The sequence below is a fragment of the Balaenoptera acutorostrata genome, chromosome X, assembly GCF_949987535.1.
Source record: "Balaenoptera acutorostrata chromosome X, mBalAcu1.1, whole genome shotgun sequence".
NCBI classification, from domain to species: domain Eukaryota; kingdom Metazoa; phylum Chordata; class Mammalia; order Artiodactyla; family Balaenopteridae; genus Balaenoptera; species Balaenoptera acutorostrata.
Window position 1 is genome coordinate 64,240,251 of NC_080085.1, and position 24,751 is coordinate 64,265,001.

At 36.6% G+C, this 24,751-nt stretch overlaps 1 long non-coding RNA gene across 2 annotated transcripts in view; it reads left to right on the plus strand.

The window, feature by feature from the left end:
- LOC103008863 (uncharacterized) overlaps window positions 1-24,268 on the plus strand; it is a 162,574-nt gene extending 138,306 nt beyond the window's left edge. The window contains exon 5 of one of the 2 annotated variants that reach the window (XR_009006642.1): window positions 24,147-24,268. This is a non-coding gene — a long non-coding RNA (uncharacterized LOC103008863). Of the gene's footprint in view, window positions 1-845; window positions 889-24,146 lie in introns of those variants that run through there. The other variant, XR_009006643.1, reaches the window with a different exon arrangement.
- The last annotated feature ends 483 nt before the right edge of the window (window positions 24,269-24,751 follow it).

Consider the following 24,751-nt stretch of genomic DNA (forward strand, 5'->3'; position numbering starts at 1 on the left):
TCATGAAAAGATGTTGAACATGATTAGTCATCAGGGAAATATAAATAAAAGCCACAACGAGATACCATTTCACACCTACAAAGGATGTCTATAATTTAAAAAAAAAAGAAAACAAGTGTTGTCAAGAATATGGAGAATTTGGAATCCTTGTGCATTCTGGTGGGAATGTAAAAAGGTGTAATTGCTATGAAAAACAGTGGCAATTTTTCAAAAGGTTCAATATAGAACTACCAAATGACACAGCAATTCCACTCGTAGGTTTATATCCAAAAGAACTGAAAACAGGAACTCAGATATTTGTAACAAGTTTCATAGCAGCATTATTCACAATAACCAAAAGGTGGAAACAACCGAAGTGTCAATCAACAGGTGAATGGATAAACTATATGTAGTATATTCATACAATGGAATATCATCCTGTCATAAAAAGGAATTACATTTTGATATATGATATACCATGGGTGAACTTGAAAACATTATGCTTAGTGAAATAAGCCAGATACAGATGAAAATATAATATTGTATCCTTTCACTTTTATGACACACCTAGAATAGGCAAATTCATAGAGACAGAAAGTAGAACAGAGATTACCAGAGGCTGGGGGCAAGGGATGGGGTTAGAAGCTCAAGTTTTTGTTTAATGTGTATGGGGGTTTTGTTGGGATGATGAAAATGTTTTGGGTATTGATTTAGTAGTGATGTTTACAAAACATTGTGAGTATATTTAATGCCACTTACAAATGATTAAGATGATAAAAAAATTATGTATATTTTACCACAATAAAAATGAAAAAGAAATTAAGGCATTTCCAGATCTACAAAAACTGAGATTTTTTTACTAGCAGACCTGCCCTTCAACGAATGCTAAAGAGAGTCCTTTAGTTTGAAATATATGGATACTAGACAGTAACTCAACTCGACATGAAGAAATAAAGAACAGCAGGAAAGGTAACTAAATAGGTAAATTTAAAAGCCAGTATTATTGTATTGTTGGCTTATAACTCCTTTTTCCCTATATGATTTAAAAGACAGTTGCAAAAAGCAGTAATTATAAATCTGCATTAATGGGAACACAACATGTAAAGATGTATTCTGTGGCAATAGAAGCATACAGATTGGGAGAGGAATGGAGATATATAGAAGCAAAATGTATACTATTGAAATTATGTCAGTGTTACTCTGAACTAGATTGTTATAAATTAAGATGTTAATTGTAATCCTAAGGCAACCAGTAAGATAATGATTAAAAGATATAGTAAAAGAAATGACAAGGGAATGAAAATAATACACTAGAAAATATCTATTTAATACTAAAAAAGGAAATAAGTATGGAGAAACCAAAAACACATAAGATGTGGAACATTAATATCCAAATGCTACAAATAAGTCCTTCCTTATCCATAATTACTTTAGATGTAAGTGGATTAACCTCTCTAATTAAAAGGCAGAGATTGGCAGAATGGATTTTTTTAAAAAATGATCCAACTAAATGCTGTCTACAGATACTTTAGTTTTAATGACACAAATTGTTTGAAAGTAAAAATATAGTGTATGGAAACAGTACTCTCAAGAGAGCTGAAGTTCATATGCTAATATCAGACAAAATAGACTTTGAAATGAAATTGTCACTAGAGAGAAAGGACTTTTTTTTTTGGCTGCGTTGGGTCTTCGTTGCTGCACGTGGGCTTTCTCTAGTTGCAGTGAGCGGGGGCTACTCTTCGTTGTGGTGCATGGGCTTCTCATTGCGGTGGCTTCTCTTGTTGCAGAGCATGGGCTCTAGGTGCACGGGCTTCAGTAGTTGCAGCACGTGGGCTCAGTAGTTGTGGTGCATGGGCTCTAGGGCACACAGGCTTCAGTAGTTCTGGCACGCAGGCTCCATAGTAGTGGCTCACAGGCTCTAGAGTGCAGACTTAGTAGTTGTGGCACACAGGCTAGTTGCTCCATGGCGTGTGGAATCTTCTGGGACCAGGGATCGAACCCATGTCCCCTGCATTGGTAGGCGGATCCTTAAACACTGCACCACCAGGGATGTCCTGAGAAAGGACATTATATAATGATGAAATCATCAATCCCTGGAAAAAATATAATAATTTAAGCACCTCACAACAGAGCTCCAAAATATGTAAAGTAAAAATGGAGAGAATGGAAGGGAAAAATAGGTAATTTAATCATAAGAATTGGATATGTCAATACCCTACTTTCAATACTGGACAGAAAAAGTAGATAGAAGATCAGCAAGGAAATGTAAGACTTGAACATCCCTAATTACCAAGCAGACCTAATAGTTACCTATAGAACACTTCACCCAATTTCATCAGAATATTATTCTCAAGTGAACCTGGAACATTGTACATGATAGATTGTATCTTAAGACATTAACATGTGTTAATAAATTTTAAAAGGATTTAAATCATACAAAGTAAGTGTTGTAATTAAAGTGAAATGAAATATGAAATTAGTAACCGAAGGAAATTTAGAAAAACCACAAAATGTGGAAATGAAGCAACACACTACCAAATAAGGAATGGGTTAAAAAAGAAATCATAAGGGAATGTAAAATGGTGCATTTGCTGTGGAAAATAAGTTTGGCAGTTGCTCAAAAAGGTAAAATAAAGTTACTTTATGACACAGGAATTCCTCTTCTAGGTATATATCCAAGAGAAATGAAAACATATGTCCATACAATACTTGTACATGACTGGTTATAAGAGCATTGTTCATAATAGCCAAAAAATGAATATAACCCAAATGTATTCAATACATTAAATGTTGGATGGACAAACAAAATGGATGTGGACAAATAAAATGTGGCATAACCATCCAAAGGAATATTATACAGAAATAAAATGAAATGAAGAACTGATATATGCTGCAAGATGGATAAACCTTGAAAACTTGCTAAGTGAAAGAAGCCATATACAAGAGGCTACACATTCTATGATTCCATTTATATGAAATAATCAGAATAGACAAATCTGTAGAGACAGAAATCTATAGAGATAGAAATCTGTAGAGTAGTTATTGCTATCAAATGGGAAGAGAGACAAACTAGGACTAACTACTAATAGGTATGGCTTGGTTTTGGGGATGAGGGTATCAATAGAAATGTTCTGGAATTAGGTAGTGGAGATGGTTGCACAACCTAGTGACTGTCCCAAAAACCAAGGAAGTGTACCCTTTAAAGTGGTGAATTTTACCTCATATAAAGTACATGTGAATTTTAAAACCCTATAGGTCCCCCATGTGGCCACAAATTATTTACTATCCTCCCACATGCAAAATACACTTACCCACTACAAAGGCCCACAAAAGTCTCATCTCACTATACCATCGGCTCAAAGTCCGTGAAATCATCATCTAAATCAGATCCATGCACAGATGAAGTTTCTCAGGTGTACTTTCTTAAGTAAATCACCTCAAGTATAGTTCTCCTTGATCTGAATTATGTGCACTCCTTTTGCCCAACATACAGGGTCGAGACTGATAAAGAAAACCCCTATGGGTATTCCTATTCAAATAGGGAGAAAATGTGAAGCAAAAAGAAGAACATAGAAATTCTGAAATCCAGACAGGAAAATTTTGGAAATTTCTTCATTAAGGACTCAGCCCCATTCCTGCCCAGGAATGGCTCAGTACTTACTCATTGTTCTTGGTTCCACCCTTTGAGTCATCCTTCCTTTTATCTGCTAGGTAAGCTATATTTTCAACTACGTAGTTTTTGTGGTTTGCTCCCTGCTAGTAGGTTTCAGAGGTTCAAAGTCCTTTTTTCCTTTTTGTTGTGTTTTTGTCCCTGTCAGTGAAAGTTGGTGGTATGTCAGGAAATGTAATTCTTTTAAAATCATTTTGGTCTCCTATGAATAAACACCACACCCTGAATTTCTTCCAATTAAACCCTTCTTCACCCTGGTCTTATGTCAGGAGGGTTGTATAATAAAGTTTTTATGTTTCTTAGATACTCTTGTTTGATGAAGATACACTTAGGCACACCCTTAAACTCTAAAGTGCTTTTTTTGTTCAACTTAATATTCTAAAGCAGAACATTCTATCCTTTTGATGCCTTAACAAAGGATTTTAGAGCTATACCCTCAGCTTCACCTTGAGAGCATACAGTATTTTTCTGGAAGGACCCTGGATTTGATCGTTACTTGGTAGCCGTTTCTTAACTTCAACATACTTTGCCTTTAGGAGAGACTGAGAATTTTCCAAACCGTTAGGTCTAAACTTGTTCATGATTAATACTCCTTCTTTTTTCTTAGTTTTTTAAGGAACCTCCATACTGTTCTCCATAGTGACTGTATCAATTTACATTCCCACCAACAGTGCAAGAGGGCTCCCTTTTCTCCACACCCTCTCCAGCATTTATTGTTTGTAGATTTTTTGATGATGGCCATTCTGATCGGTGTGAGAGGATATCTCAAAGTAGTTTTGATTTGCATTTCTCTAACGATTAGTAATGTTGAGCATGCTTTCATATGTTTGCTGGCAATCTGTATATCTTCTTTGGAGAAATGTCTATTTAGGTCTTCTGCCCATTTTTGGATTGGGTTGTTTCTTTTTTTGATATTGAGCTGCATGAGCTGCTTGTAAATCTTGGAGATTAACGCTTTGTCAGTTGCTTCATTTGCAAATATTTTCTCCCATTCTGAGGGCTGTCTTTTGGTCTTGTTTACGGTTTCCTTTGCTGTGCAAAAGCTTTTAAGTTTCATTAGGTCCCATTTGTTTATTTGTGTTTTTATTTCCATTTCTCTAGGAGCTGGGTCAAAAAGGATCTTGCTGTGATTTATGTCACAGAGTGTTCTGCCTATGTTTTCCTCTAAGAGTTTGATAGTGTCTGGCCTTACATTTAGGTCTTTAGTCCATTTTGAGTTTATTTTTGTGTATGGTGTTAGGGAGTGTTCTAATTTCATACTTTTACATGTACCTGTCCAGTTTTCCCAGCACCACTTATTGAAGAGGCTGTCTTTCTCCACTGTATATTCTTGCCTCCTTTATCAAAGATAAGGTGACCATATGTGCGTGGGTTTATCTCTGGGCTTTCTATCCTGTTGCATTGATCTATATTTCTGTTGTTGTGCCAGTACCATACTTTCTTGATTACTGTAGCTTTGTAGTATAGTCTGAAGTCAGGGAGCCTGATTCCTCCAGCTCTGTTTCTCATTCTCAAGATTGCTTTGGCTATTCGGGGTCTTTTGTGTTTCCATACAAATTGTGAAATTTTTTGTTCTAGTATGACCCAGCAATCCCGCTACTGGGCATATACCCTGAGAAAACCATAATTCAAAAAGAGTCATGTACCAAAATGTTCATTGCAGCTCTATTTACAATAGCCAGGACACGGAAGCAACGTAAGTGTCCATCAACAGGTGAATGGATAAAGAAGATGTGGCACATATATACAATGGAATATTACTCAGCCATAAAAAGAAACGAAATTGAGTTATTTGTAGTGAGGTGGATGGACCTACAGTCTGTCATACAGAGTGAAGTAAGTCAGAAAGAGAAAAACAAATACAGTATGGTAACACATATATATGGAATCTAAGGAAAACAATAAAAAAGGTCATGAAGAACCTAGTGGCAAGATGGGAATAAAGACACAGACCTACTAGAGAATGGACTTGAGGCTATGGGGAGGGGGAAGGGTAAGCTGTGACAAAGTGAGAGAGTGGCATGGACATATATACACTACCAAACGTAAAATAGATAGCTAGTGGGAAGCAGCCGCATAGCACAGGGAGATCAGCTCGGTGGTTTGTGACCACCTAGAGGGGTGGGATAGGGAGGGTGGGAGGGAGGGAGACGCAAGAGGGAAGAGATATGGGAACATATGTATATGTATAACTGATTCACTTTGTTATGAAGTAGAAACTAACACACCATTGTAAAGCAATTATACTCAAATAAAGATGTTTAAAAGAAAGTACTCCTTCTTTCAGTTTCTCTCTCCTCTCACATTTTACCATAAGCATCAAGAAACCAGGTAGCAACTTTAACACTTTGCATATTTTCTTCTCTCCTTGTTATTGCAGGCAACAATGTTGATAAAATGTTGCTTTAATCTGCATAAAAGTTCTTTATGAGATATATGACTTGCAATTATTTTCTCCCAATCTGTAGCTTGACATTTCTTCCTTTAGTGATTTTTTAAAGAAAGTCACATTTAGGTATAATTGACATATATGTAAAGTGCATATGTTTAAAGCATACAATTTGATAAGTTTTTACATATGTGAAACTCATATTCCAGATAATGAGCATATCTATCATCAGGAAAAGTCCTCCTGCCTGTTTTATAATGCCTTCCTCCCACCCCTCAACAACACTGCCATATATCTACTGGTAACCACTGACTTGTTTTTGGTCAGTAGAGAATAGTTTGCATTTTAAAAATTATATAAGTTAAATAGTGCAGAATATATTCATTTTGGTTTGGCTTTTTTCATTCACAATAATTTTTTGAGATTCATACATATTTTTGCATGTATCAATATGGTTATACCTGTTGGGTTTTTACTATTTAACTTTATTAATTTTATCATGAATGCACACAAGAGGTAATCTGATTCAGAGTCAGATTTCTTATTAATTATCTTACAGTAAATAATAAGTGAGTAGCCTCTTGCCCCAGATCCTATCCCTGGAATGACACGAGGAAGTCCAGTGTAGCTGGACACTCCATGGAGCAGGAGACTGAGAACAATGGATTTTCTCCATTTATATACAGGAGAGAGACAACCATCTACCTCCATCTGGAAAGAACAGAAAAAGAAAACTTTTGCTACTTAGAGATGGAATGGAAGGGATCCTAGGTTCTCATATATCTTTTTGGAATGTAAATATGTCTTCCAAAAGCCAGATAAACGCAAATGTCTCTGACTTTCACAACCTAGAAATCTGTCCAAAGTCTGGTATTCATACCTTTTGAAAGACAAATGCCTATCAAAGTAATGCTCTAGTCTTGCCAGATAATTTTTTTCAAGTCATCTTCCACTCCTACTCAGACCTTTTGTTGAGAAGGGTTGGGTGCAAGAATGACAAAAGGCTTTTCAAAGAAAAGCTTTTTCATATAAATTAAACAGAGTTAAGTCTAAGTCTTGTAAGCCCTTTTCCAGCTCATCAGACTTGGGGTCATTGTTAGGAGGAAGAAAGATAAAACATGATCAGGGCAAAATATAAAATATTCAAAATATTTCAAAATTGATTTATATGATCCCCTTTCATCCACAATGGTGTGTTGGACTCATGCTCCTGTGTTCTGAACTCTTGTAAATTGATAGCAAAGTAAGGATTGGATATTAATTCTTTTTGAGTACTGCCTTGATTTCTGGTTCCAGCTTCTGTTGGTTTAATGGTCTGACCATTCAGTGATCTCTGTAAATGGATTGATGGTTCATAAAGATCTTGTCTCTGTTGGGTAAAAGACAACAGAAAATCTCATTAAGGTCTTTTGTCTATTTTAAGTTTAATTTAATTAATAATTCATTTCCACCAAAGGGGCACAGCTCTTTGATATTGTCCAGTGAGTTTTAAAATTTTCTGCTGAAATGTTAAAATTAAAACTAAAAACTCTGTGTCTGTATATATGTGTCTGGGAGTATGTAATATTTTCCCATCTCCACATAGTATTATCAAATTTTATTATAAAATCTATTAAAGGAGCTAAAAGTACAAAATTCTTAAGAAAAAACATAGCGGTAAATCTTCATGGATTTGAAATTGGCATTGGCCTCTGAGATATGACACCAAAAGCAGAAGCAACAAATGAAAATTGGATTCAACAAAATTAAAGATTTTTTGCATCAATTTTTAATTGAGATATAATTGACATATAACATGATATTAGTTTCAGGTATGCAACATGATTTGATATTTATATATGTTGTGAAATGATCACCACAATGTCTAGTTAGCATCCATCACCATACATAGTTACAAATTTTTTTTCTTGTGATGAGGACTTTTAAGATCTACACTCTTAGCAACTTTCAAAAATGCAATACCATATTATTAACTGTAGTCACCATGCTGTACATTACATACCCATGACTTATAACTGGAAATTTGTACGTTTTGATCGCCTTCATCCATTTCTCCTACCCCCCAGCCCCCACCTCTGGCAACCATCAATCTTTTCTCTGTATCTATGAATTTTGTTTGTTGTTGTTGTTATATATTTGTTTAATTCCACATTTAAGTGAGATCATATGGTATTTGTCTTTTCCCGTCTGACTTATATCACTTAGCATAATGCCCTCAAGGACCATCCATATTGTTGCATGTTGTGTAGGGTGTAAGGTAGTAGTCCAGTTTCATTTTCTGCATGTGGTTGTCCAGTTTTCCCAACACCATTTATTGAAGGGACTGTCCTTTCCTGATTATATATTCTTGGCTCTTCTGTCATAAACTAATTGACCATAATTGTGTGGGTTTATTTCTGGCCTCTCTATTCTGTTTCGTGTATCTCAATTTTTAAAAAAAGAATACTTTTTCATACATTTTTATCCTACTTGGCCACATTCTTTCTAAACTAATTTGGGTTTACTGATTGAATAATCTAGCATTGCTTCTGCTTAATGTTTAAGATTATAAAATATGTAAATTTGTAATAACAAAATTGAATCATTATTCTGACAAATATTATTTCAAAAGTAATTATATTTTGTAGTATGTCAGCTTGAAGATGATCTCCAAAATATTCAGGTAACTTAAGACCTTAAACTGATGCTAAATTTATCTAAATAATGTATATTTGTTAGACACTAAGATAATTTTTAAGAAAGATAAATACTGAAACTTCAATTACTAGCCTTAATTTTAGGTTTATTTACTTTTTGCCCCTGTATTCATATGGTAGAGGATATCCTATGTAATATACCTTTATATATATAGATAGATATATATATACACTTCTTAATGAAAATATCCATTTTTGCCATTTGTAGATGATGTACTAGAAAGATGCTTTATGGATATAGAGTACTATGGAAGGTTCATGGGAAGGGAAATGTATTTGTCAGTGTCAAAGTTGGCTAACATTTGATAGGTTTATTTAAAATATTTTCAAAAAGAATTTTAGCATCAAATATTATACTAATACAAATCTAAAGTTTTGTTTTCTTTCTGCTAAAACAACACAATTTTCTTGAAATATTGGCCTACTCTCTTCTAATTTACATTTTAAAAATTGAGGTGATATTCACATAACAGAAAACTAACCATTTTAAAGTGAAAATTTTAGTGCAATTTAGTTCATTCATAATGTTGTGCAACCATTACCACTATGAATTTCCAGAATATTGTCACTGACACAAAAGAAAACCCTTTGTCACACCCCATTTCCCTCTCCCCGCAACTCTTGGGAACCACTAATCATTTTTCTGTATTATGGATTTGCCTTTTCTGGATATTTTATATAAATGGAATCATGTGATATGTAACCGTTTCTGCTTGGCTTCTACTTAGATTGAAGTTTTCAAGGTTCATCTATGTTGTGTATCATGTAACAGTATTTCAATCTATTTATGGCTAAATATTCTTTATAGCTGAATATGGATATACCACATATTCTTACCATTCCTCTCTGGATGAAATTTGTGATGTTTTCACCTTTGGCTATAGTAAATAGTGCTACTATGAACATTTATGTACAAGTTTTTGTTTGAATACAGGTTTCCAATTCTTTTGGCTAGATATCTAGGAGTGGAATTCCTGGGTCATGGGATAATTCTATGTTTAACTTTAGAGTAAACACCAAACTGTTTCCCACAGTGACTGATCCGTTTTACATTTCCATCAGCATTGTACAAGTGTTCCAATTTTTCTACATCCTCACTGACACACTACTTTCCACATTTTTCTCATATAGCTGTCTTAGTGTATGTGAACTGGTATCTCATTGTGCTTTTGATTTGCATTTTCCTAAGGATTAGGATGTTGAGCATCTTTTCATGTGCTTTTTAGGCATTTGTATGTCTTCTCTGGAGAAACGTCTGTTCAAGTCCTTTGCCCATTTTTATTTTTATTTTTATTATTTTTAACATCTTTATTGGAGTATAATTGCTTTACAATGGTGTGTTAGTTTCTGCTTTATAACAAAATGAATCAGTTATACATATACATATGTTCCCATATCTCTTCCCTCTTGCATCTCCCTCCCTCCCACCCTCCCTATGCCACCCCTCTAGGTGGTCACAAAGCACAGAGCTGATCTCCCTGTGCTATGTGGCTGCTTCCCACTAGCTATCTATTTTACGTTTGGTAGTGTATATATGTCCATGCCACTCTCTCACTTTGTCACAGCTTACCCTTCCCCCTCCCCATAGCCTCAAGTCCATTCTCTAGTAGGTCTGTGTCTTTATTCCCATCTTGCCACTAGGTTCTTCATGACCCTTTTTATTGTTTTCCTTAGATTCCATATATATGTGTTACCATACTGTATTTGTTTTTCTCTTTCTGACTTACTTCACTCTGTATGACAGACTGTAGGTCCATCCACCTCACTACAAATAACTCAATTCCGTTCCTTTTTATAGCTGAGTAATATTCCATTGTATATATGTGCCACATCTTCTTTATCCATTCATCTGATGATGGACACTTAGGTTGCTTCCATGTCCTGGCTATTGAAAATAGAGCTGCAATGAACATTTTGGTACATGACTCTTTTTGAATTATGGTTTTCTCAAAGTATATGCCCAGTAGTGGGATTGCTGGGTCGTATGGTAGTTCTATTTTTAGTTTTTTAAGGAACCTCCATACTGTTCTCCATAGTGGCTGTATCAATTTACATTCCCACCAACAGTGCAAGAGGGTTCCCTTTTCTCCACACCCTCTCCAGCATTTATTGTTTGTAGATTTTTTGATGATGGCCATTCTGACCAGTGTGAGATGATATCTCATTGTAGTTTTGATTTACATTTCTCTAATGATTAATGATGTTGAGCATTCTTCCATGTGTTTGTTGGCCATCTGTATGTCTTCTTTGGAGAAATGTCTATTTAGGTCTTCTGCCCATTTTTGGATTGGGTTGTTTGTTTTTTGATATTGAGCTGCATGAGCTGCTTGTAAATCTTGGAGATTAATACTTTGTCCATTGCTTCACTTGCAAATATTTTCTCCCATTCTGAGGGTTGTCTTTTGGTCTTGTTTATGGTTTCCTTTGCTGTGCAAAAGCTTTTAAGTTTCATTAGGTCCCATTTGTTTATTTGTGTTTTTATTTCCATTTCTCTAGGAGTTGGGTCAAAAAGAATCTTGCTGTGATTTATGTCACAGAGTGTACTGCCTATGTTTTCCTCTAAGAGTTTGATAGTGTCTGGCCTTACACTTAGGTCTTTAATCCATTTTGAGTTTATTTTTGTGTATGGTGTTAGGGAGTGTTCTAATTTCATACTTTTACATGTACCTATCCAGTTTTCCCAGCACCACTTATTGAAGAGACTGTCTTTTCTCCACTGTATATTCTTGCCTCCTTTATCAAAGATAAGGTGACCATATGTGCGAGGGTTTATCTCTGGGCTTTCTATCCTGTTGCATTGATCTATATTTCTGTTGTTGTGCCAGTACCATACTTTCTTGATTACTGTAGCTTTGTAGTATCGTCTGAAGTCAGGGAGCCTGATCCCTCCAGCTCCATTTCTCGTTCTCAAGACTGCTTTGGCTATTCGGGGTCTTTTGTGTTTCCACATAATTTGTGAAATTTTTTGTTCTAGTTCTGTGAAAAATGCCAGTGGTAGTTTGATAGGGATTGCATTGAATCTGTAGATTGCTTTGGGTAGCAGACTCATTTTCACAATGTTGATTCTTCCAATCGAAGAACATGGTATATCTCTCCATCTATTTGTATCATCTTTAATTTCTTTCATCAGCGTCATAATTTTCTGCATACAGATCTTTTGTCTCCTAAGGTTTATTCCTAGATATTTTATTCTTTTTGCTGCAATGGTAAATGGGAGTGTTTTCTTAATTTCACTTTCAGATTTTTATCATTAGTGTATAGGAATGCAAGAGATTTCTGTGCATTAATTTTGTATCCTGCTACTTTACCAAATTCATTGATTAGCTCTAGTAGTTTTCTGGTAGCATCTTTAGGATTCTCTGTGTATAGTATCATGTCATCTGCAAACAGTGACAGCTTTACTTCTTCTTTTCCGATTTGGATTCCTTTTATTCCTTTTTCTTCTCTGATTGCTGTGGCTAAAACTTCCAAAACTATGTTGAATAATAGTGGTGAGAGTGGGCAACCTTGTCTTCTTCCTGATCTTAGTGGAAATGGTTTCAGTTTTTCACCACTGAGGGCGATGTTGGCTGTGGGTTTGTCATATATGGCCTTTATTATGTTGAGGAAAGTCCCCTCTATGCCTACTTTCTGGAGCGTTTTTATCATAAATGGGTGTTGAATTTTGTCAAAAGCTTTCTCTGCATCTATTGAGATGATCATATGGTTTTTCTCCTTCAATTTGTTAATATGATATATCACGTTGATTGATTTGCATATATTAAAGAATCCTTGCATTCCTGGAATAAACCCCACTTGATCATGGTGTGTGATCCTTTTAATGTGCTGTTGGATTCTGTTTGCTAGTATTTTGTTGAGGATTTTTGCATCTATGTTCATCAGTGATATTGGCCTGTAGTTTTCTTTCTTTGTGACATCTTTGTCTGGTTTTGGTATCAGGGTGATGGTGGCCTCGTAGAATGAGTTGAGGAGTGTTCCACCCTCTGCTATATTTTGGAAGAGTTTGAGAAGCATAGGTGTTGTCTCTTCTCTAAATGTTTGATAGAATTCGCCTGTGAAGGCTTCTGGTCCTGGGCTTTTATTTATTGGAAGATTTTTAATCACAGTTTCAATTTCAGTGCTTGTGATTTGTCTGTTCATATTTTCTATTTCTTCCTGGTTCAGTCTCGGCATGTTGTGCACTTCTAAGAATTTGTCCATTTCTTCCAGGTTGTCCGTTTTATTGGCATAGAGTTGCTTGTAGTAATCTCTCATGGTCCTTTGTATTTCTGCAGTGTCAGTTGTTACTTCTCCTTTTTCATTTCTAATTCTATTGATTTGAGTCTTCTCCCTTTTTTTCTTGATGAGTCTGGCTAATGGTTTATCAATTTTGTTTATCTTCTCAAAGAACCAGCTTTTAGTTTTATTGATCTTTGCTATGGTTTCCTTCATTTCTTTTTCATTTATTTCTGATCTGATCTTTATGATTACTTTCCTTCTGCTAACTTTGGGGGGTTTTTTTTGTTCTTCTTTCTCTAATTGATCTAGGTGCAAGGTTAGGTTGTTTATTTGAGATGTTTCCTGTTTCTTAAGGTAAGATTGTATTGCTATAAACTTCCCTCTTAGAACTGCTTTTGCTCTATCCCATAGGTTTTGGGTCGTTGTGTCTCCATTGTCATTTGTTTCTAGGTATTTTTTGATTTCCTCTTGATTTCTTCAGGGATCACTTGGTTATTAAGTACTGTACTGTTTAGCCTCCATGTGTTTGTATTTTTTACAGATCTTTTCCTGTAATTGATATCTAGTCTCAAAGCGTTGTGGTGGGAAAGGATATTGGATATGATTTCAGTTTTCTTAAATTTACCAAGGCTTGATTTGTGACCCAAGATGTGATCTATCCTAGAGAATTTTCCATGAACACTTGAGAAAAAATGTGTATTCTGTTGTTTTTGGGTGGAATGTCCTGTAAATATCAATTAAGTCCATCTTGTTTAATGTATCATTTAAAGCTTGTGTTTCCTTATTTATTTTCATTTTAGATAATCTGTCCATTGGTGAAAGTGAGGTGTTAAGGTTCCCTAGTATGATTGTGTTACTGTCGATTTCCCCTTTTATGGCTGTTAGTATTTTCCTTATGTATTGAGGTGCTCCTGTGTTGGGTGCATAAATATTTACAATTGTTATATCTTCTTCTTGGTTCGATCCCTTGATCATTAGGTAGTGTCCTTCTTTGTCTCTTGTAATAGTCTTTATTTTAAAGTCTATTTTGTCTGATATGAGAATTATTACTCTAGCTTTCTTTTGATTTCCATTTGCATGGAATATCTTTTTCCATCCCCTCACTTTCAGTCTGTATGTGTCCCTAGGTCTGAAGTGGGTCTCTTGTAGACAGCATATATACGGGTCTTGTTTTTGTATCCATTCAGCCAGTCTGTGTCTTTTGGTGGGAGCATTTAATCCATTTACATTTAAGGTAATTATCGATATATATGTTCCTGTTCCAATTTTCTTAAATGTTTCGAGTTTGTTATTGTAGGTGTTTTCCTTCTCTTGTGTTTCTTGCCTAGAGAAGTTCCTTTAGCATTTGTTGTAAAGCTGGTTTGGTGGTGCTGAACTCTCTCAGCTTTTGCTTGTCTGTAAAGGTTTTAATTTCTCCATCAAATCTGAATGAGATCCTTGCTGAGTAGAGTAATCTTGGTTGTAGGTTTTTCTCCTTCATCACTTTAAATATGTCCTGCCACTCCCTTCTGGCTTGCAGAGTTTCTGCTGAAAGATCAGCTATTAACCTTATGGGGATTCCCTTGTGTGTTATTTGTTGTTTTCCCCTTGCTGCTTTTAATACGTTTTCTTTATATTTAATTTTTGACAGTTTGATTAATATGTGTCTTGGCATGTTTCTCTTGGATTTATCCTGTATGAGACTCTCTGTGCTTCCAGGATTTGATTAACTATTTCCTTTCCCATATTAGGGAAGTTTTCAACTATAATCTCTTCAAATATTTTCTCAGTCCCTTTTTTTTTCTCTTCTTCTTCTGGGACCCCTATAATTCGAATGTTGGTGTGTTTAATGTTGTCCCAGAGGTCTCTGAGACTGTCCTCCGTTCTTTCCATTTTTTTTTCTTTATTCTGCTCTGCAGTAGTTGTTTCCACTATTTTATCTTCCAGGTCACTTATCCGTTCTTCTGCCTCAGTTACTCTGCTATTGATCTCTTCTAGAGTATTTTTAATTTCATTTATTGTGTTTTTCATCGTTACTTGGTTCCTCTTTAGTTCTTCTACATCCTTGTTAAATATTTCTTGCATGTTGTCTATTCTATTTCCAAGATTTTGGATCATCTTTACTATCATTATTCTGGATTCTTTTTCAGGTATACTGCCTATTTCCTCTTCATTTGTTAGGTCTGTTGTTTTTTTACCTTGCTCCTTCATCTGCTGTGTGTTTTTCTGTCTTCTCATTTTGCCTATCTTACTGTGTTTGGGGTCTCCTTTTCGCAGGCTGCAGGTTCGTAGTTCCTGTTGTTTTTGGTATCTGTCCCCAGTGGCTAAGGTTGGTTCAGTGGGTTGTGTAGGCTTCCTGGTGGAGGGGACTAGTGCCTGTGTTCTGGTGGATGAGGCTGGATCTTGTCTTTCTGGTGGGGAGGTCCACGTCTGGTGGTGTGTTTTGGGGTGTCTGTTACCTTATTATGATTTTAGGCAGCCTCTCTGCTAATGAATGGGGCTGTGTTCCTGTCTTGCTAGTTGTTTGGCGTAGGGTGTCCAGAACTGTAGTTTGCTGGTCGTTGAGTGAAGCTGGGTCTTGGTGTTGAGATGGGGATCTCTGGGAGATTTTCATCATTTGGTATTATGTGAAGTTGGGAGGTCTCTTGTGGACCAGTGTCCTGAAGTTGGCTCTCCCACCTCAGAGGCATAGCCCTGATGCCTGGCTGGAGCACCAAGAGCCTTTCATCCGCACGGCTCAGAATAAAAGGGAGAAAAAATAGAAAGAAAAAAAGAAAGAGTATAAAGTAAAATAAAATAATGTAAGATAAAATACAATAAAGTTATTAAAATAAAAAATAAAAAAATTATTATTAAGAAAAAAAGAAAAAATAAAAAAACGGATGGACAGAACCCTAGGATAAATGGTGAAAGCAAAGCTATACAGACATAATCTCACACAGAAGCATACACATACACACTCACAAAAAGAGAAAAAGGGGAAAAACTAATATATCTTGTTCCCAAAGTCCACCTCCTCAATTTGGGATGATTCGTTGTCTAGTCATGTATTCCACAGATGCAGGTACATCAAGTTGTTTGTGGAGCTTTAATCTGCTGCTTCTGAGGCTGCTGGGAGAAATTTCCCTTTCTCTTCTTTGTTCGCACAGCTCCCGTGTTTCAGCTTTGGATTTGGACCTGCCTCTGCGTGTTGGTCACCTGAGGGCGTCTGTTCTTTGCTCACACAGGACGGGGTTAAAGGAGCAGCTGCTTCGGGGGCTCTGGCTCACTCAGGCCGGGGGGAGGGAAGAGTACGGTTACGGAGTGAGCCTGCAGTGGCAGAGGCCGGCATGACGTAGCAGCAGCCTGAGGTGCTCCGTGCGTTCTTCTGGGGAAGTTGTCCCTGGATCATGGAACCTTGGCAGTGGCGGGCTGCACAGGCTCCCGGGAGGGGTGGTGTGGATAGAGACCTGTGCTTGCACACAGGCTTCTTGGTGGCAGCAGCAGCAGCCTTAGCGTTTCATGCCCATCTCTGGGGTCCACGCTGATAGCCGCATCTCGCGCCCATCTCTGGAGCTCGTTTAGGCAGCACTCTGAATCCGCTCTCCTCACGCACCAGGAAACCAAGAGGCAAGAAAAAGTCTCTTGCCTTTTCGGCAGCTCCAGACCTTTTCCCGGGCTCCCTCCCGGCTAGCTGTGGTGCGCTAACCCCTTCAGGCTCTGTTCACGCTGCCAACCCCAGTCCTCTCCCTGCAATCCGACCAAAGCCCGAGCCTCAGCTCCCAGCCCCCGCCTGCCCCGGCGGGTGAGCAGACAAGCGTCTTGGGCTGGTGAGTGCTCCTCGGCACCGATCCTCTGTGCGGGAATTTCTCTGCTTTGCCCTCCGCACCCCTGTGGCTGTGCTCTCCTCCATGGCTCCGAAGCTTCCCCCCTCCACCACCTGCAGTCTCTGCCAGCGAAGGGGTTTCCTAGTGTCTGTAAACCTTTCCTCCTTCACAGCTCCCTCCCACTGGTGCAGGTCCCGTCTCTATTGTTTTGTCTCTGTTGCTTCTTTTTTTTTTTTTTTTGCCCTACCCAGGTACGTAGGGAGTTTCTTGCCTTTTGGGAGGTCTGACGTCTTCTGCCAGCGTTCAGTGGGTGTTCTATAGGAGCAGTTCCACGTGTAGATGTATTTCTGATGTATCTATGGGGAGGAAGGTGATCTCCGTGTCTTACTCTTCCGCCATCTTCCAGGAACCCCCTGTTGTTAATTTCTCATTTTATTTTGTCGTAGTTGGAGAAGAGACTTGTGTTGTGGCCTAATATTTTCTCTATCCTGGAGAATGTTCCATGTGCACTTGAGAATAATGTATAAATTGTTCTGTATATATCTGTTCTGTATAGTTGCTTATGCTGCTATTCAAGTCCTTTATTTCTTCATTATTCTTCTGTCAGGTTGTCTTACTCATTTGTAAAAGTGATGTATTGAAGTTTCCAACTACTATTTTATAACTATTTCTCCATTCAATTCTGTCAGTTTTTGCCTTATATATTTTGAAGTTCTGTTATATGTGTATATGTTAATAATTGCTATGTCTCCTTTAAGGATTGACTCTTTTATTAATATATAATTTCCTTCTTTTACTTTTTTGACAGTTTTTGAATTTAACTCTATCTTGTGTGATATTCATATAGCTACCCAAGCTCTTTTCTGGTTACTATTTGCATGAAACATCTTTTTCCTCAATTTCACTTTCAAACTTATTTGTGTCTTTGTATCTAAAATATGTTACTTGTAGACAGCATATAGTTGGATCATGGTTTTGAATTGATTAGTTAGTCTCTGCCTTGTAATTGTGTAGTTTAAATCTTTTACATTTAAAGTAATTGCTGATAAGAAAAGCCTTGTGACATTTTACTGTTTGTTTTGTATATATTTTATAACTTTTTTATTCCTCAGTTCCTCTGCGACTGCTTTATGTGTTTACTTTTTTCTAATGTATCATTTCAATTCATTTCTCTTTTTTTCTTTTTTGTTTTAAATTTATTTATTTATTTATTTTTGGCTGCATTGGGTTTTCATTGCTGCATGCGGGCTTTCTCTAGTTGTGGCATGCAGGGCCTAGAGCACGTGGTCTTCAGTAGTTGCAGTGCATGGGCTCAGTAGTTGTGGTGCATGGGCTCTAGGGTACCTGGGCTTCAGTAGTTGTGGCTCACAGGCTCTAGAGCGCAGGCTCAGTAGTTGTGACACATGGGCTTAGTTGCTTTGTGGAATGTGGGATCTTCCAGGACTAGGGGTTGAACCCATGTCCCCTGCATTGGCAGGTGGATTCTTAACTACTGTACCACCAGGGAATTCCCTCTTTTTTTTCTGTATATATTTTAGTTATTTTCTTAGTGGTTGCCCTGGGGCTTACAATTAACATCTTAAATTTATAATAATCTAGCTCCAATTAAAACCAACTTAATTACACTAATTAAGTATACAAAAATTCTGCTCCTGAACAGTGCCATCCTCTCCCCTTTGTGTTGTTATTGTCACAAATTACATCTTTATATACTGTGTACCCTTTAACACATATTTATAATTACTGTTATATGCATTTATCTTTTAAATTACATGGGCAAAAAAAGAAAAAAGAAGAATTGCAAATCTAAAGTACTATACTTGTTTTATCTTTTATCTATATAGTTCCCTTTCCAGTGTTAATTATTTCTTTATATATTTTTGCATCGCTATCTAGTATCCTCTTATTTCAGCTAAGGATTCTCCTTAGCATTTCTTTTCGGGCAAGTTTACTAGTGACAAACTCCCTCAAGTTTTGTTTATCTGGGAATACCTTAATTTTTCCTTCATTTTGGGAGGATGGTTTTATCTGATAAAGAATTCTTGTTTGACAGTATTTTTCTTTCAGCACTTGAAGTATGGTGTTGGAAGCCATCCAGACGCTGCAACGCCATGACAAGGTCATGGGGCGCTCCAGTGCGGTTCCGCCTTGCAGTTCTGCACTGGAGCGCCCCATGACCTTGTCATGGTGTTGCAGCGTCTGGATGGCTTCCAACATCTCCCCCTTTTTTATTTTTTAAAATATAGGTATGTAATTCCACAGATACTTGTTTGATGCTTTTTTGAATTATTCTGAAGATGACTGGAAATAAAAATATACAAATTAATATTATTCCTCCAATAATGGCCACGTTAATAAAGAGGGAGAAGATGGTTTTTTGAGACACAAATTTTTCAATATTCTCAAAAAAATCCAAGGCTGATGTAGCAGGGGAAATATTTAGTTTAGCAGTAGCAAGAGTATGTATTTGCTTATGCAATTCATTTAAATCTAAACTAATATCTGAATCATTCCAAACTCCCAATATATGATTTCTTATCTTATCCCAATTATGTATAGAAGTATTAAGTTGTGCTGGAGTTACACAAATCCACTTATAATTTTTATGACATTTCAATGCTAATTGAACTTTTAAGGCAGTTAACTCTTGACCTATATGTAATACAGCTTCTTCTAACACATCTAACTTAGCTTCTAAATTCCTATCTATTGTTTCCTGTATAGCTAAAGTTAAGGATACATTCTTAGATAACTCATTTACATGTTTAGCAGTATGTACTTCCTGAGTTAAAGCTATTGTTGATAAGGAAAATGATGCAATAGTAGTAATCAAAGCTGATATACCTAAAATCAAAGCTGCAACAAATCTTTTTGGTCTTTTAAATAACGCTTTTGTCTCTTCTAAAACTTGCATTCCATACTCTTCATACCAAGGTTCTGTTAATTGCACAGGAACCATAATATATGATGGCCTTTTTAATGTTAACACCACCTGTGCATTCATCATTGGATTAACACAACTTGCCAACATACAATTTTTACATTGAACATTATATACAGTATCATTATATTTTATTTTTATATCCCTATAATTGTGAGACACCAAAAATACATAAGGAGCATATAAACATGTCTGTAACTCTATCATAACTTTATTTTTTGGCCTTTTAAGGGTTATAGGAGCAGAACTAGCTACAATTTTCTATAACTCAGGTTGATAAAAATTTACTCCTTTAAGTACTCCTGTTAATATTGAGGGTACCCATCCTCCAACATGAACTCTATTTACTTTCATGTAAGGTGGAATAATAGAGTTCTCCCAATCATAGAGGGAAGCATGTTGGTAATATTTTCTATAATCTCTAGTGGGATCAGGGTGACTCCAATCATATATTTTTTGTATATCATAATGATTTGCCATTACCCATTCTGCTTCTATACATGCATTGTCTCCAATTAGGAAATCCAGTCAAGGGATCTAAACCTTGTCCTGATTCTAATTCCTCTTTTAAAGTTCCTGTAACATTACAATCACCATATCTATCAGGCTGTTTAGCCATATCAAGATGATTTGTATCAAAACCTGGCATTCTCATTAATAGTGACCATAATAGTCTTTTTCCTCTTTCTCCTGGAGTATCAAACATTTGTCCTCTCAGGGAGGTAGGAATACAATTATGCTTCAAGGATGAATTTTGTAAATGTAGGGAGGCTGGAAAATTAAAACATATAGGTGAGGAAGCAGACTTTCCCACAAAAGTAAAATTATCATTCATTTTAAAATTATTATATGCCTGAGAGTTTAAAGGTCCATTAATAAAATCAGGTCTATTAGTTGAAACGGGAGGTATTTCCTCTCCCCATGTAACTACTTGTAACACAGGAGGATCAGGTACCTAAGCCCAATATGCATCTTTCAACCCAGCAGCCATTCCACCTGTTACCTGGCAGGCGATAATCGCAAGCATAGCCACTAACAAATTTCCTGGATTTATCATAGCTCCCTGTTCCAAAACAACCTTCTTAGCCTCTCCTGTCAAATGTTTTATTTGTCCCCATGTAGGGGGATTTGTTGTTCTCGTAGAGAAAGCAGAACGTTTTCTAGGAGGAGGTGACAAAGATTGCTTAGCTGGTGAAGATGGCGGTGGTGGCGGCGCAGGACGAGATCTATGAACAAGAACAGGGCGTCCTACAACAGGTCTAGGACGAAAAATTATTGGTGGCTGTTCTGTAAGGGAAAGTCCTTCTAACTGCAGCAACGGGATTTTCATATCTCGGCGGAGGTATTTCCTTTGTTGGGTTCGACGATATAGTTTCTTTTTTGAAGAGAAGGCGACTTGTCGAAGGAAATGGAGGTGGGGGTGGTAAACCTGACATGTCTGATCAATCGGTCAGGCACCCACAAGGGAGAGTCTGCGTCCTGCGGAAAAATACAAGCATAGCCTCTACCGCTGGTTAGTAACACATCTGGTCCTTTCCATTGGCTAGTAAGTAAATCCTTCCATTTTACCATTGGTTTTGGTTTTGTATAATCAGGATTCCAGTGTCTTAGCATTGCTGTATTTCCTTGTATTTAAATTATTAAGTAAATTATCAGTATTTAAATTATTAAGAACAAACATAGCATGATGTAAGATATGATGTGGAGAAGTATGTTTAAATTCTCCTTGTTGTAGCTTTGTAATTTGAATTTTTAAAGTATGATAAACCCTTTCCACAATAGCTTGACCTTGGGGATTATAAGGAATTCCTGTAGAATGTGAGAGCTTAAATGCTGCACAAAAATCCTTAAAAGCCTTAGATGTATAAGCAGGTGCATTATCTGTTTTTAAAGCTTGAGGATTGCCTAAATATGAAAAACAATAAAACAAATGCTGTACTACATCTTTAAATGCTTCTCCTGTCCGAGCAGAGGCTATTATAACATGTGAATATGTATCCACAGTAACATGTACAAATGAAAGCTTCCCAAAACTCGGCACATGAGTAACATCCATTTGCCATAATTTATTAGGGCTCAATCCTCTAGGATTTACTCCCATAGGCAATATAGATTGTGTTGAAGGACACTGTTTACAATTTTTAACAATTGTCTTAGAGATTTCCCTAGGGGTGTGAAACTGATATCTTAATGCAGCAGAATTCTGATGATGTAAGCTATGTGATTGTTTTGCTTCCTCTAGATTACTTCCTATAATAGTTTTAGTCAAAAGATCTGCTTGATTGTTTCCTGCAAACAATCCTCCAGGTAAATTAGAATGAGCCCTTATATGACCTACATAATAAGGTAAAGATTGTGACCAAATTTGCTTCTGTAAGCGTATCAAAAGGTCAAATATTGATGGTTTTTGTTCCGGTAAAATCGCAGTCTCAATATGAGGAAATAGTCTAACCACATACTGTGAATCTGAAAATAAATTAAATGTCTCCTGAGAGAGTTCTGCAAAAACGTGAATAACCGCAATAAGTTCTGCCTTTTGAGCAGAAGTCTCAGAAGTCTGTAACACTTGTGATTTTCCATTTATAACCATAGCAGCTTTTCCATTTGAGGACCCATCTGTAAAAACTAATTGGGCTTCTTTAATGATTTTTTGCACTTAATGTGGGAAAAATAACAGGATGTTTTGCAAAAAACTGTACCAAAGGATGACCAGGGAGATGAAATTTTATTTGTCCTGTATAATTTTCTAAGGCAGTTTGCCAATCCTCATTAAACTGCAATAGATCATTTAATTGATCTTTATTATATGGAATAACAATATTATCCATTTCTTTTCCAAATAATTCTCGGCTTCTTTTACGTCCCTTCAAGATCAAAGTTGCTATTAAAGCAGGATAAGCAGTAACAATCTTTTTTGGAGTAACTGGCAAATGTATCCATTCCAAAGGCCCATCTTGCTGAAGGACTCCTGTAGGAGATATAGGGGTTGACAATATTAAAAAATCCCAAGTCTTTCTTATGTCAATTCTCTGCAAAAAACAATCATTCATAGCCTTTTCCACTGTTTGTAACGCTTTTTGCGCTTCAGGAGTAATTTCTCTTGAGGAAACTGGGTCAGAGTTCCCTTGTAAAATATTAAATAAGGGTTTTAATTGAGCAGTTGTAATTTTTAAATAAGGCCTGATCCAATTTATATCCCCTAACAACTTTTGAAAATCATTTAAAGTCTTTAAATGATCTTTTCTTAGGCTAAAAACCTGAGGAGTAATAACTTGAGTATTAATAATTCTTCCTAAATAAGTCATAGGAGATTGCACCTAAATTTTTTCAGGGGCAATTTTTAGTCCAGATTTCTGCAAAGTAGCCGTCATTTGTTGTAATATTTCTTGCAATAAAATTCTATCAGGATGAGCAATTAATATATCATCCATATAATGAATAAGATATACATTTTTATATCTTTCTCTTATTACTTTTATAGCCATATCTACAAATTTTTGACATAAGGTAGGGCTATTTTTCATACCTTGTGGTAAAACTTTCCATTGATATCTTTGATAAGGCCTCTGAAAATTAATAGAGGGAACACTAAAGGCAAATCTTTTTCTATCTGCCATATCAAGAGGGATAGTAAAGAAACAATCCTGTAAATCAATAATGATTATATTATAATCCTTTGGAATTGCTACTGGCGAGGGTAAACCAGGCTGTAAAGTTCCCATATCTTCCATAGTATCATTTATAGCTCTCAAATCTTGTAATAATAGCCATTTGCCAGATTTTTTCTTAATAACAAATATAGGAGTATTCCAAGGGCTGTTAGATAACTCTATATGACCAGCTTCCAATTGTTGCTGAACTAAAGCCTGAGCAGCCGACAGCTTTTCAGCAGTCAAGGGCCATTGTTCAACCCAAACTGGATTATCTGATTTCCAGGTAATGGGGTCAGCTGTTTGAACAGTGACCTTATTCATAAATTTTGATAACATTTGATGTGTAACTATACCATCTGGACTATATAACAACATTCCCATTTGGGATAAAATATCTCTTCCCCATAATGTTATTGGTAATGAAGTAATTACATAAGGATGAAAAAGTCGTTTTTGCCCTTCTTCATTCGACCATGTAAGAATCTGAGAACTTTTGTCCACAATTGGTGCTTTCCCTAAACCCAATAATTCATTTTTTGAGGTTTTTGTAGGCCATGCAGAGGGCCAATCCTTACCTGATATGCAAGATACATCAGCTCCTGTATCTAATAGACCCTGAATATCTTTACCATTTATCTTAAGGGTTTTAATAGGTCGAGTTTGAGTAATTTCTTGTACCCAAAAAGCCATGTCACTAGACCCGAAACCTTGATTATTTCTAGATTGCTGAGTGACTGATTTACCCATGACGTAGTAAGGTAATAACAATAGTTGAGCTAATCTCTGACCTTTGTGAATCTGTTGTGTTTTTACAGGTGGTGATATCATCAATTGAATTTCCCCAGTATAATCAGAATCTATTACACCTGGTAATACTGTAATACCTGCCATTGATGTTGAACTCCTTCCTAATATGAGCCCCAAGACCCCTTCAGGTAAGGGTCCTTTGATTCCAGTTGGAATCTTTACTGTAGGAGAATCTGGGGTTAATATTGTTGAGGTGGAGGAACTGAGGTCCAGTCCCGCACTACCTGGGGTTGCTCTGAAGAGTTCTGAGACTGATCGCAATGGGGAAAGAATGGATTCATCTGTTCGGGGCACATTGGAGGTTGAGGTAGTGGGTGAAGAGGAAGAGGATGGATAGATGGCTGTATTGGCTTTGCTTGCATTGGAAATGCCCCAATCATTTTTGGGGCCTGAGGCTGGCCCCTCTGGAAGTTTCCCTGATTCCCAGGGTTAATGGGCTGCAGTATCCTACCATTCCTATGAAATTTGCTCTTACATTCTTTTTGCCAATGATAGCCTTTCATGCATCTAGGACACAGTGATTTTGGAGATGGAGACATAGGGACTCCCGCTGAGGAAGACTCAGCATTAGGCATACTATTCATTGGGGCTACTGGGGCTGCAGAGGATCCAT